This window comes from Rhinoraja longicauda, chromosome 8, assembly GCF_053455715.1.
Source record: "Rhinoraja longicauda isolate Sanriku21f chromosome 8, sRhiLon1.1, whole genome shotgun sequence".
In the NCBI taxonomy this organism is placed as follows: domain Eukaryota; kingdom Metazoa; phylum Chordata; class Chondrichthyes; order Rajiformes; family Arhynchobatidae; genus Rhinoraja; species Rhinoraja longicauda.
The window spans coordinates 59,663,730-59,677,757 of NC_135960.1; the positions used below are offsets into that span (position 1 = coordinate 59,663,730).

Genomic DNA, 14,028 nt, shown 5'->3' on the forward strand with positions numbered 1-14,028 from the left:
GTCTGTGGAGACGGGCAAGGCCCGCAAGGGGGTGACCAGGACTTGAGAGGAGTCTCGGTTCCTCCACCACACCTCCCACAGGCTGCTGGGCACCAGTGAACGTGCACGAAAGCAAACTCGGACCCGTGCACATTCACAGCGACTGATGGATGCTGCTGCTGCAGCTTTGACAGCGGGTTCCCTTTAAACGGATGCCTGTGGTGGGTTTTGAAAGCTGTGCTGTGCTGGAGCCGGAGCAGGAGCACAGTCCAGTCCGGAGCTGCTCCCAGCGACGTCACTCAACTTGCGAGCGGCTCACATTCCGGAGCAGCAAGAGGAAAAAGTGGGGGGGGGGGGAAACACGGCCGCCCATCAGTGATAAACTAAAGACAAGGCGGGCGCTCCCTCCCAGCAGCGGATCACCCGGACCTGCAAGACCCAGGCAAAGTAGGCGTCCCTTGGAACTTTTGCTTTGTGTGGAGTGGATGGAAATAGCGTTTGCATTAGCGTGCATTCTGAAAGTGTGCGTCGGCTTTTGTTGCTGCTGTTGAGGCTGGGGTTTGAGTGGAGAGGTCCTGGTGGGTGAGTGGGTGGGTGAGTGAGTGAGTGAGTGACCGGCGGGTCTGGTCTCCCGGTCGGGGGCTCAGTGAGCTGCACCCTCCCGGGGATCGGCCCGGGCCGGGCTGCAGACCAGACCAGCCAGACCAGACCGCACCTCCACCTCCACCTCCCGGTCACACTGACCTCCTCCCCGGCCGTCCCCGGCCGCCATCCAAACTTGCCAGATGTTTCATCTTGCAACTCTACTTTGCACTCTCGGAAGTTTAATTGCTCCAAAGTGTTCTGGTGGCATCGCAGTTTAAATGTGCATGTGTGTATGTCTGTCTGTGTGTGTGTGTGTGTATGTGCATATATTTCTATATACACACACAATGTAGATGCAATGTGTTTTCCCCCCAATGTCTGGGGTTTTTTTCGCGTGCACGCGCGTTTTGGAGGAGTTGGACGAGCCCGGACCCCCAGACAGAGAGAACTCTCACCCTGACTCCCGTGTAAGTGCACACTGCACAGTAGAGGTCCCCTCTCTCAGTCCCTCCCTCACCCCCACTCACCCCCTCACCCCCTCCCACTCACCCCCTCCCACTCTCCCACTCACCCCCTCCCACTCACCCCCTCCCTCACTCACTCCCTCCCTCCCTCCCACTCACCCCCTCCCTCCCACTCACCCCCTCCTTCCCTCCCTCCCACTCACCCCCTCCTTCCCTCCCTCCCACTCACCCCCTCCTTCCCTCCCTCCCACTCACCCCCTCCTTCCCATTCACCCCCTCCTTCCCATTCACCCCCTCCCTCCCACTCACCCCCTCCCTCCCACTCACCCCCTCCCTCCCACTCACCCCCTCCCTCCCACTCACCCCCTTCCTTCCCTCCCTCCCACTCACCCCCTCCTTCCCATTCACCCCCTCCTTCCCATTCACCCCCTCCTTCCCATTCACCCCCTCCCTCCCTCCCTCCCATTCACCCCCTCCCTCCCTCCCTCCCATTCACCCCCTCCCTCCCTCCCTCCCATTCACCCCCTCCCTCCCTCCCTCCCATTCACCCCCTCCCTCCCTCCCTCCCTCCCTCCCATTCACCCCCTCCCTCCCTCCCTCCCTCCCATTCACCCCCTCCCTCCCTCCCTCCCTCCCATTCACCCCCTCCCTCCCTCCCTCCCATTCACCCCCTCCCTCCCTCCCATTCACCCCCTCCCTCCCTCCCTCCCATTCACCCCCTCCCTCCCTCCCTCCCATTCACCCCCTCCCTCCCTCCCTCCCATTCACCCCCTCCCTCCCTCCCTCCCATTCACCCCCTCCCTCCCTCCCATTCACCCCCTCCCTCCCTCCCTACCACTCAACGTGGGGGCTGCCTGCTGTCACTGAGCTGAAAGCGCATTTGTATTTTTTATCGAGGTACTGACATTTGTATTAATGTGGAATGAATTAACTTTTATTTCAACGATATATATATATTTTGTTGCGTGGCATTTATTTAAAGCAAGCCAGAATCACCAAACAGCTCAATAATATGATAGTCCCGAGCCAGGTTGGTCATTCGATAATTGGATTCTGTTTGTAATTGACAGTTTAACTGTTAGTAATTAAGCATTCGTGTATTGTGCATTTGTTGTGTTGTATGCTGTTTACTAAACTCGAGAACTGCCTTTCATTATGCATTGACCAAGATACTGTCAATTACGCGGAGATTACATTTCTTGCGAAATTGACCATTTACAGTAGCGTTCAGTTGTTAAGCAATTGATATTTGCAACATTCCGATTTTGAACGCGCCTACATCAGAAAAGAGCAAAGGGAAAGCTGTTAAAGAGCACCCGCTTTGCTTCTTTTCAGCTGCTAATGATTATTTTAAACTTTCATCATTCTTTTAAAACTGCCACCATCGTTTAGTGCCCGCCTGAAAAAGATGACCCATCTCATCGGCTCGATCGCAGCCAGACTAATGTTTTGCAGTACTGGCTGCAAGCGTTTACAATAGAATGATTTATTCGAGTGGAGCTGTAAAGAGGGCAGCACATGTTTCGTGAGAAGCTTTCAATAAGATGGTTTCATTCCCTTTTGCTCTGGGTGAAATCACACATTGGTGCAAAAAGTAAATGATCAAATGATTACTGCTGATGTTCCTTGCTATTAAAGTGATTATTGCTGCAGCCCAGTCATACACAATAGTTATAGAATTCTCTATCCTCGGTTCTCCCACCCTTTTGTAAACAAAAACACTAGGCAAGATTTGTGGTCAGAATGTTAAGTGCAGTATGTCAGTGGTAAGTGCAATAGGTGTGGTGCCTTACTGTATTGCTTTTGGTACTGTGTTGTTGGATGTAATACAAAGCCGAAATTCATTTGCATGAGTCCAATATTAATTGGTATGGTAAGTATGTAACTAATGACACTGCAAGGGACCATGAGCTCTGTAACTGCTTGTGTTAATGCTGCCTCAAGCAGCCTAATAAAAAATGTGATAGTGAACAAAGTCTCCCTCCTCGACCTTTTTTCCCTCCACGCTGCCACTTTAAATATAGATATTTTCTCTGATTTTTGACAATTCTTCTCTGCAAACTAGCAATGAAATGTAGCTCACAGTCAGAAAATCTACTTTATGGGCAAGTTGTCATTTTTTTAAACCTATTGAACAGATGCTAAAGGATGAATTTAATTGATTAAAGGAAAGGGCGTGAGACTGTTCATTTGACTGCAGAAGATAACGATTGTGGTAGGGGGCAAAAAGAATGCTGCGGTTTCTAAAATAGGAAGGCAGAAACATGGAGAAAACATGATGGGCTGGGCTGGCTTTTATGAGGTGTGTGTTCCTTTTGTTACTGATTTTGTTCCCAGTTGTGCTGACTTAATCTACATTTTGTTTTGAATTCTTTGGTCTGATCTTCTTTCTCATGCAGTGCTAATTAGCAGTTGACAGGTGACACTGCCATAGATGTGGATAACTACTTTGGACAACAACTCTTGTCTTGAAGTGGTCGACATCCAACATTAACAGTGTAGGAAAATAACTGCAGATGCTGGTACAAATCGAAGGTATCACAAAATGCTGGAGTAACTCAGCGGGTCAGGCAGCATCTCAGGAGAGAAGGAATGGGCGACGTTTCGGGTTGACCCAAAACGTCACCCATTCCTTCTCTCCAGAGATGCTGCCTGACCTACCATTTTTACTTGATTACTTGGGCTATAATAAAATGTGTTTTTTTTTGTGTTTCGATAGATTAAATCAGAATTGTTGCCTTAGAATATTTTAATAAGTTTTCACATAGGACCAAATACGGGCAGGTGGGACTAATGTACCTGGGACATGTGGGCAAGATGGGTCGAAGGGCCTGTTTCCAAGCTGTATCGCTCTATTTATCTGAAACTTTAACTTTCTTTCTCCATCCCATCTTCATCATTGTGAAACACTGTAGGTCGAGTATGATTGTTCTCCTGGCGGGACCTTTCTGTGGGTCTTGAGATGGCTGAAGAGGCCAGACCTGGAGCCACAGACTTTATTGTATGTCCCACCAGGTGGACACATGTGCGTGACATCTTTTAATGTGAGGAGACTTTAGCACAGACGGCCATCACACAGTTCTTGACTGAGGAAAGTCCCAGGTCCAAAAGGCATTGACTCCACGATTGTTGGGAGTCATAAGGTCATAAGTGATAGGAGCAGAATCGGGCCTGTAGGAACTTTAATAAAACCAATTAATGAAGAAAAGAAGTTTGGAAGATTCGTTTTGTCATATCAGGGTGCGACGTGTGCGTAAGCTATAACTACATTTCATCCCCGAGAAGTAATGGCTATCGAAGTGGGATTTCGAGATGGTATAGAAACTGCCATTACATGGCCATTCGGCCCATCAAGTCTACTCCGCCATTCAATCATGGCTGATCTATCTCTCCCTCCTAACCCCATTCTCCTACCTTCTCCCCATAACCCCTGACACCTGCACTAATCAGGAATCTATCTATCTCTGCCTTAAGAATATCCATTTACTTGGCCTTCTGTGGCCATGAATTCCACAGATTCACCACCCTCTGACTAAAGAGTCTTTCCATGCTGCAGCCTTTTTGTGCCTTCTCAGCCGTTGTGATGCTCCACTTGCTGGCAAGATCCCATCCAACTGTATCACTGATGGATGCACACTGTGTCAGGAACCTCCCCCTCGACCTGCCTGTGGGTGACTCTATCAGGAGCATAGTTCTGATGGTTTCGCTGTCAGGATCTTGGGCATGTGCAAGCTCCTCTACTGTGACAAGGTGGTGACTCTTCTTACAGGTTTGATTAGTACAGGTGTCAGAGGTTATGGGGAGAAGTCGGGAGAATGAGGTTGAGAGGGAGAGATAGATCAGCCATGATTGACTAGCGGAGGAGACTTGATGGGCCAAATGGCTCAATTCTGCTCCCATCACTTATGAACTTCTACCATCGATGCTGCCTGATGTGCGTATGTGCAGCATGGATCACCTACATTTATTTTGTTCTTTGTAGCACCACACAGTGGATCAGGGTTTTGCTGCTTTTCAACACACTATCAATGCCATGCCTATGCAATTATGATTTGTAATTATTTCTCCAATTTCTGTGTTTATTTGAGGACCCATTAGGCAAAGGTTTTGTACATGTTACTGTGGTAATGCAAGACATAGAAAGTTTTGAATAGTGTTATTAGTTTGGTTTGAATAGAAACAAAAAAATGGTCAAATTTTATCAGAAATGGAAGTAGCTGGCAATAAATGTTTCTTGTTCTACAATTTTCCCTATGTGCTTTGTTTTTGTTAAACTTGGTAAAATAGAGATTCATTTTGAGCCTGTGGTGATTTTTCCCACTCCACCCCTCCCAAGTTGGTTCTGATGGGTTCAGTAAGAAGTAGAACAAAAGAGACAAAGTTAAAAGTTTCAGATTGGCAGGCAGTAATTAGTGGGGTACCACAAGGCTCGGTGCTGGGACTGCAGCTATTTACAATATACATTAATGACTTGGATGAAGGGATTAAAAGTACCATTAGCAAATTTGCAGCTGATACAAAGCTGGGTGGTAGTGTGAACTGTGAGGAAGATGCTATGAGGTTGCAGGGTGATTTGGACAGGTTGTGTGAGTGGGCGGATGCATGGCAGATGCAGTTTAATGTGGATAAGTGTGAGGTTATCCACTTTGGTGGTAAGAATACGAAGGCAGAGTATTATCTGAATGGTGTCAAGTTAAGAAAAGGGGACGTACAACGAGATCTGGGTGTCCTAGTGCATCAGTCACTGAAAGGAAGCATGCAGGTACAACAGGCAGTGAAGAAAGTCAATGGAATGTTGGCCTTCATAACAAGGGGAGTTGAGTATAGGAGCAAAGAGGTCCTTCTGCAGTTGTACAGGGCCCTAGTGAGACCGCACCTGGAGTACTGTGTGCAGTTTTGGTCTCTAAATTTGAGGAAGGATATTCTTGCTATTGAGGGCGTGCCGCGTAGGTTTACTAGGTTAATTCCCAGAATGGCGGGACTGTCATATGTTGAAAGACTGGAGCGACTAGCTTGTATACACTGCAATTTAGAAGGATGAGAGGTGATCTTATCGAAACATATAAGATTATTAAGGGGTTGGACACGTTAGAGGCAGGAAACATGTTCCCAAAGTTGGGGTAGTCCAGAACAAGGGGCCACAGTTTAAGAATAAGGGGTAGGCCATTTAGAACTGAGATGAGGAAAAACCTTTTCAGTCAGAGAGTTGTGAATCTGTGGAATTCTCTGCCTCAGAAGGCAGTGGAGGCCAATTCTCTGAATGCATTCAAGAGAGAGCCAAATAGAGCTCTTAAGGATAGCGGAGTCAGGTGGTATGGGGAGAAGGCAGGAACGGGGTACTGATTGAGAATGATCAGCCATGATCACATTGAATGGCGGTACTGGCTCGAAGGGCCAAATGGCCTACTCCTGCACCTATTGTCTATTGTCTAAAATACTGAACACAATGAACAGATAAAACATTATTCACTGAATTTGCCTTTACAAAGCTGAACAAACAGTAGTGTGACAGAAAGGCTTTGTTGCCAAAGTTAGTAGAAATTACTTTGTAAAGGTGAGGGTGGTGAGGTACCATCTTGAACCATCTGCAGGTAGTTGTCTCAAAATTCTACTCTCGAACTTCCAAACCGCTCAAGAAAATTTTAAAAAGTCAAGGTCTTGGCACTGAATTACATTTATTGTCAAGATGAGATGGTTGAATTTTCACATGCTGGCGATGATCATTGCCAATAGCTCTGAATCAATGTTCCCTGCCATAAGTATCAGCTAAACTCTGGGCATTATGTGAGACCTGTTAAATATGGATACGTACCAGTTCATTGATATAGAACATAGCATAGGAACAGGCCCTTCAGCCCATGATATCTGTGCCATACACGATGCAAAGTTAAACTAATCTCCTTTGCCTGCACATGATCCACGCCCCTCCATTCCCTGCATATCTGTGTGCTTATCTAAAAGCTGCCTAAATGCCACTTGTATGTGCCTCCACCACCATCCCATGGCAAGTCTATTTCCTGGTGAAATCCTCAGACTTGAACTCTCAAACTCCTGACATGGAAGGTGAAAGTAATACACTCTGACCTATAACTAACATTATATAAGAGGCTTATTTTTATTATACATGATCATTTTGTTCTGCAAAATCTTATTTACCAGGATGCAGGAGGCAAGCACAAACCTGGCCAGATTTATACTTTGCAAGTGAAATAAAAATCAATTTTTTTGTTGATCTGTTAAACCGTACAGAAAACACAAAGCTAATTGAGTACAGTTTATTCTGCTCATGAGAATAAATGTGTCTCAGTGGTTATTTGACTTTGAATTAATATCAATGCATTCTGCCTGTGGCATTATGGCAAATTATTAATACGCAGCTAAGTAATGGGGAAATAAGTTATGTAGGAAAGAACTGCAGATGCTGGTTTAAATCGAGGGTAGACACAAAATGCTGGAGTAACTCGGCGGGACAGGCTGCATCTCTGGAAAGGAGACATTTCGGGTCGAGACCCTTCTTCAGACTGATTTATAATTTACCTGTTCATGACAATTTGAACACCATGGCGTTCTGGCAGATGGAATGCTAATTTGGATTGGCTTGGCACATCGCATTACAACAAAATGATGCATTGAAATTGTCGCGTATCTGAAGAGCTTCTCGCGGCCCTAATTGTTTTGTCTGCCAGCCCAAATGTACAGTTTTATCACCCGCTGCTGTGTGTTGGGCCATTATGCAGTGTTTATTGTTTCTCTTGTAGCAGAGTGAGCAGTTCTCAGTTAAAATATACTGTGTAGTCTTCAATACTGTTTTTATTCAACCTCCTCTGATTTTCAGAATGGAGAGCTGTGACCGGTGGTGTGTCACAGGGGTCGGTGATGGGCCCACTGTTGTTCATCATATTCACAAGTTGGATAAGATTATAGATGACATTAATAAGACATGACATGATTAATTTGCGGATGGCATCAAAATTGGCGGCGTGCTTGACAGTGCAGTAGTTCGTCCAAATCTAAATCAACTGCGAATGTAGGCCATGGAATGACAGATGGAAGTTAACTTGGGCAAATGCAATTTTGGTATGTTAGACCAGGGCAGGGCATGCACAATAAATGACAGGGCCCTGGTGAGTGTTGAACAGAGTGATTTAGGAATACAAAACCAAGATTCCCAGGTAAACAAGATGGTGATGAAGAAGGCAAGTTGCACATTTGTCTTGATGAGACAGGGCACAAAATATAAGAAGAAGGGTCTCGACCCGAAACATCACCCATTCCTACTCTCCCAAGATGCTGCCTGACCTGCTGAGTTACTCCAGCATTTTGTGAATAAATCGATTTGTACCAGCATCTGCAGTTATTTTGTTGTACCACAAAATATAAGAGCTGGATGTTATATTACAACCGCACAAGATATTGGTGAGACAGCATCTGGAAAATTCTGCACAGTTCTGGTTGCCGTACTACAGGAAGGATGCAATTAAATTAGAGGGGATAGAAAAAAATCACAATGATGATACCAAGACTGGAGGGATTGAGTTAGAAGAAGAGACTGTTTTCTTTGGAGCGAAGGAGATGGAGGGGTGACCTTGTAGAGGTTTAAAAAAAATCACGAGGGACATAGAGAAGATGGAAAGTCAGTCTTTGTCCCAGGATAGGGGAGTCTAAAACTAGAGGACAAAGGTTTAATATGAAAGAGGAAAGGCTTAAAGGGGCATGTTTTTGACGCCATGGTTGGATGGCTTGTGGAACAAACCACTGGAATAAGGTAGAGGTAGGGCAATTACAACGTTTAAAAGACATTTGAAAAGATACACAGATAGCAAAGGTTTGAAGGGATGTGGACCATCTGTAGGCAAATGGGATTAGCACAGAAGACATCTTGGTTGGCATGGATACATTGTGCCAATGAGCCTATTTCCATGCAATATAATGCTAACTCTAATAATTGCAGCTTAAATTTAAATATTGAAATATCCTGGGCCCTTGTATGCTAATTGGTTATGAAAAAAAACATAAGAACAAGTTTTTCTACATAATGTAACTTTGCATTTTGAGAATAATCTGCAGAACGTTTATTACCATTCTCTTTTATATTTGTCTAATAATGATTTGAGAATTGTACAGGCTGTACCTGGGTAATGTGAGGCTTCTCTTTTGCAGATGTCCCAGTATGTTTTTCTCTGTAAGTACCACCACAGTTTCATAACAAATGGCATCAAAAGCACATAGGACTGATGAAAGAACAAATCCTAAAAATGGACCAACATTGAATTTCATAAGAACAAATGTGACCATTATACTGTTTTGGATTTAATACTATTGGAGTTCATTTGTCAGTTGGGCCACAATCATGATGTTGTGGAGTTGTATAGCATGGAAATTGTCCCTTTTGCTCAATTCATCCATGCTGACCAGGTTTTGTAGCTGTGCAAGTCCTGTTGGCCTTTGCTTGGCCTATATCCCTCTAACTTTTTCATCTCCATGTACCTACCTGAATGTCGTTTAAAAGTTGCCAATGTACCTGCCCCTATATCTTCCTCTGGCAGCTCATTCCATATACGAAACAGCTTTAGCATGAGGAAATTGACCCTCGGATCTGCACCCTTTCAAGCTTAATGGTCTCCTTCCATTAAAAAGGAGACCATTAAAAAGGTCAAGAACTGCACCCAATACTCTAAATATGTTTCCCCCATGGTCTCTCTGCACCACGACATTTCTCCAAGACTCCATCAATTACTCTGCAAGTCCTTTCCCTGGTGTGACTTGCCAACATGCATCACCACATGGTTGTCAATGTAAAATTCCATCAGCCATTTCTGGCCTACTTCTTTTGATCCACGTGTGGATGTTTGATCTCTATCCTTTTGTAAACTTGGATCGCCTTCTGCATTGTCCACTATAATGCTAATTTTGGTGTCATCTGCATATTTACCATAAGTCTAACCACGCAAACTACATTGTCATCCAATTTGTTAATATACACACAACTATGAACCCGGCCTGGTAGCATAGGTCCTTATGGCACACCACTTGTCACCTGCCTCCAGTCAGGATCAAAAGAACCTCCAATGCCACCCTCTGACATGTTCCAACAAACCAATTTTAAGTCCAGTTGACTAGGCACACTAGATCCCTTATGTTCTAATCTTCTGGACTAGTGTACCATGCAGGACCTTGTCAAGGACGTTGCTAAAGTCCATAGAGACAATATACACCATCCTCAATCCTCTTCGTCAGCTCTTCAAAAAAGTCTACCTTACCGATGAATGCAAGCATGCCAATTTTTGAGAGACACGATTTCCCATGCACAAAGCTGGCTGGTTGTACCTAGTTAGCCCTTGCCCATCCAAATTGCTGGTCGATCCTGTTCCTCATAATCCTCCCCAATAACTTGTTTGTCTCTGATGTTAGGCTCACTGTCCAGGCTTGTCCATGCAGCCCTTCTTAAATAATGAATGTTACCCAGTCCCAGTCTTCTGGTATTTTCCCCACAGCTACAATTGATGCAGGGCCAGGAATTTCTTCCCTAGCTTCCAACAATTTCCTCGTATGCCCTTGGTCAGGTTGTAGGGATTTATCTTTCTTGATATTCTTTAAGATTGCTGGCAAGTCTTTTGTAATTTGGTTATGGTCCAACACGTTACTATTTGTTTCCCTCAATTTCTTTGCTTCTTTGAGCTTCTCAGCAACTACATATGGTAAGTCATTATTTAACACTTGGCCCATCTCCCATAGCTTGACAAATAGATGACTATGTTGATCCTTTAGGATTTTGATTCTCTTCCTTGCAGCCCTTTTGGTCTGACTACACCTATAGAATCTCAGTGGATCTCAGTAAATTTTCCTCTATCATTTACTGTATCTGCCAAAGCTATATTGCATCCTCTTCTATTCCTCACCTGACTTGAGTTTTGCAGATACTCCTACATTTATATTCAAGAGATTTGGCTGATCCCAACAGCCTATACCTGATACATATCTCTTTTTTTCTTGCTTGGTGCTTTAATATCTGTTGTCAACTGGGGTTCCCTAAACCTGCTAGCCTATACTCTGACTGTCTAAGAGCATTCCTCACTTTGTATTTTGAAAGTCTCTCACTTGCCGAATGTCCTTTTACCTGTAAACAGCATTTCCCAGTCAATTTCTGCAGGTTCACATCTAATACTTTCAAAATTGGCCTTGGTACAATTTGGGACTTTAACCTGTGGACCTGTTCTATTGTTTTCCATAACTGTTTTAGAACTAACTGAATTATGGTCATGGGTCCAAAAGTAGTTGCGTTGGCCTATTCCCACATCTACCATGATCCAGGGGAAAAAACTTTGTTTGCGTGCTGTCCAGTCAAATCATACTATCCATAAGTACAATCCAGTCATATCTAAGTAAAACAGGTAGTACAAAGAGAAAGATAACCAAAGTGCAGAATACAGTTATAGTGTTAAGGAGTGCAAGGGCCACAATGAGGTATGTTGGGAGATCATGACCACACTATTGGCTAATGATAGAACAGCTCAAAAGTCTGATACCAGCCAGGAAGAAGCTGTTTCTAAATCTGGTGGTATGTGCTTTCAAGTTTTGTTTCCACTGATGGACAGGAGAGGGGAGAAGAGGAAATAACCAGGTGAGGGGGTGAGTAAAAGGCTGGTTTGTGTAATGGACTGCACTGCATTCACAATCCTGCAATTTGTTGCAGTCTTGAGCAAATCTGTTGCCATACCAAGCTATGATGCACTCGGATAGGATGCTTGATATGGTTGATGTTTAGAAATTGATGAGATTCATTCTCCTACTGACACTTCACCTGCCTTGCCTCATTCCCTAATAAGTCCAGTGTTGTGTCTTCTCTATTTGAGTCCTCTATATTGTTTTGCTAGACGCACTTAAGAGTTTCCACCCTGTCTGAGCCCTTTGCCCTCGGGGATTCCCATTCAAATTGAAGGAAGTTAAAATCAGGTGGTATTCTCACTCTTGTATTCTCACAACTATCGACAATCTACCTGCATATTTCCTCCTCTAATTCCTGCTGGCTATCGGGAAATGTCTGAAATGCAACCCAGTTAAAGTGATCATTCTCTTCTTATTTCTAAGTTCTACCCATAAACTCCTGGATAATCCCCCAAGAATATCCACTCCGATTACTGCCGTGATGTCCTTGCTCATCAAAAATGCAACTCTACTTCCTCCATCACCTGTAACTTCAACACACATGTGGTATCTGCCCTGAGTCAGAGAGTTGTGAATCTGTGGAATTCTCTGCCTCAGAAGGCAGTGGAGGCCAATTCTCTGAATGCATTCAAGAGAGAGCTAGATAGAGCTCTTAAGGATAGCGGAGTCAGGGGGTATGGGGAGAAGGCAGGAACGGGGTACTGATTGAGAATGATCAGCCATGATCACATTGAATGGCGGTGCTGGCTCGAAGGGCCGAATGGCCTACTCCTGCACCTATTGTCTATTGAGTTCACCTGCTTGACCCATCAAGCTTCCTGCATGGAAATAAATGTAACTTAGTCTCTCTTCCTTGCTCCCTGTCTTGCCGCTGCTTATTGTCAATTGAATTTAATCACATTAATGTCCATGGTGAACTCTATTTTCCCCATCTGCTGCCCTATAGCTTTGGTTACCATCCCCTGACCCAAACTAGTTTAAACCCTCCCAAGTAGAATGCGAACAAGGAATTTCATTTCAAAGTTAAATACTCTTTAATCACTCTTAAGAGTTTGGTGGTAGTTTTCAAAGTTTCTTTATTCACAAGTTGTTGTGGTTACATATCCAGGAAAGAGAAGACAAGACAAACTAAAAGAACTGCAGGACACAGCTAAATTTCTAGACGATTAGGCTATCAATCTCTGTGGTGCTTATTACTGGCTCAAAACCAACCACCCATGTTATGTCCGATCCCTCAATGGTCTTGATCTCAGGGGTCGGTTGGCATTACCTTCATCATGAAAAGGGGTTGTTGTTCAGTTTGTGTTCAGGTTTTTATCATTTATAACTCTGAGTTCACAAGCTGTTTTTTTTTTTGTCTCTGGGCTCAAGTTCAGAGATGGTGTTCTTTTCAAGGATTCAGCAGTTTCTGACAAACTCACTCCAGAAATTCTCTGCAAACCCCCTACAGCACTCTTGAGTATATGGAAATAATCTGATTTGACCTCCAAGTCCATGAGTTGGGCTGTCTGTAGTAATGAACTTTAATTGGTCAAAAGTTTTAATTTGAATTTACTGATTCCAATGTAGGAGTGAAGTGGCATGAGTAACATTTTCTCTCTTGTTTGCACCTCTTCACCATTGTCACCATGGCAAGATTCTGGCTAATTGCAGGGCATGTTGGATTCCTACCTGCCCATGAATTGATGCATCAACTTCTACCACTTGGTGAAAATAAATGATATTTTAAGTCAACTCAAGTGAACTGTCCAACTAATTTCAAATTGTAGATATTTATATATAATCCTAAAGGAATTATTTATAAATGTTTAATTATTTTAAAAATAAGTGTAACACCAGACCTTATTCACTCATGTGGCTCTTTAATGACAGTCCTCCTGGCAATGGCGAGGGGTCCAGATTTTGCTAATATGGAATAATTGGGATTCAGCAATGTTCTGAACAGAGCTGAAGACTTTATGTACTTCTGCCTTCTGGGATTACACAATATGATTCTCAGAACATTTTTCTGCATGTAACCACTGGAAGCGATATTGATCCTGGAATCGTGGGATGTACAGTCGCAGGTTCTAGTGGAGAAGTTGAGATCGAAACGCATCTTGAAAGTGGTTAAGGGCAACCTTGAATGATTTGGCTAGAGCAGTGAAAAAGGATATTTGAAGTAAGGAAGATTGGGGGGGAAAAAAACAAAATATGCTGACAATATTTTGCCAGGTGGTATTTTTCGGTAGGGGAGGAGAGTGATTTGTTGAATCTTTCCCTTCCATAAATCCAATCTGGCTCAGAGTATCTCCTGCATTTTCATTTCTATTTTCAATTTCCAAGAGCTACAGTT

The 14,028-nt window shown here is 44.1% G+C and overlaps 1 protein-coding gene across 14 annotated transcripts in view; it reads left to right on the plus strand.

The window, feature by feature from the left end:
* The first annotated feature begins 263 nt into the window (after positions 1-263).
* gulp1b (GULP PTB domain containing engulfment adaptor 1b) overlaps positions 264-14,028 on the plus strand; it is a 303,142-nt gene continuing 289,377 nt past the window's right edge. For 8 of the 14 annotated variants that reach the window (XM_078404086.1, XM_078404078.1, XM_078404091.1 and 5 more), the window contains exon 1: positions 264-426. The gene's annotated coding sequence lies outside the window, so the exon portion shown is untranslated. The other 6 variants (XM_078404081.1, XM_078404085.1, XM_078404089.1 and 3 more) reach the window with 5 other exon arrangements.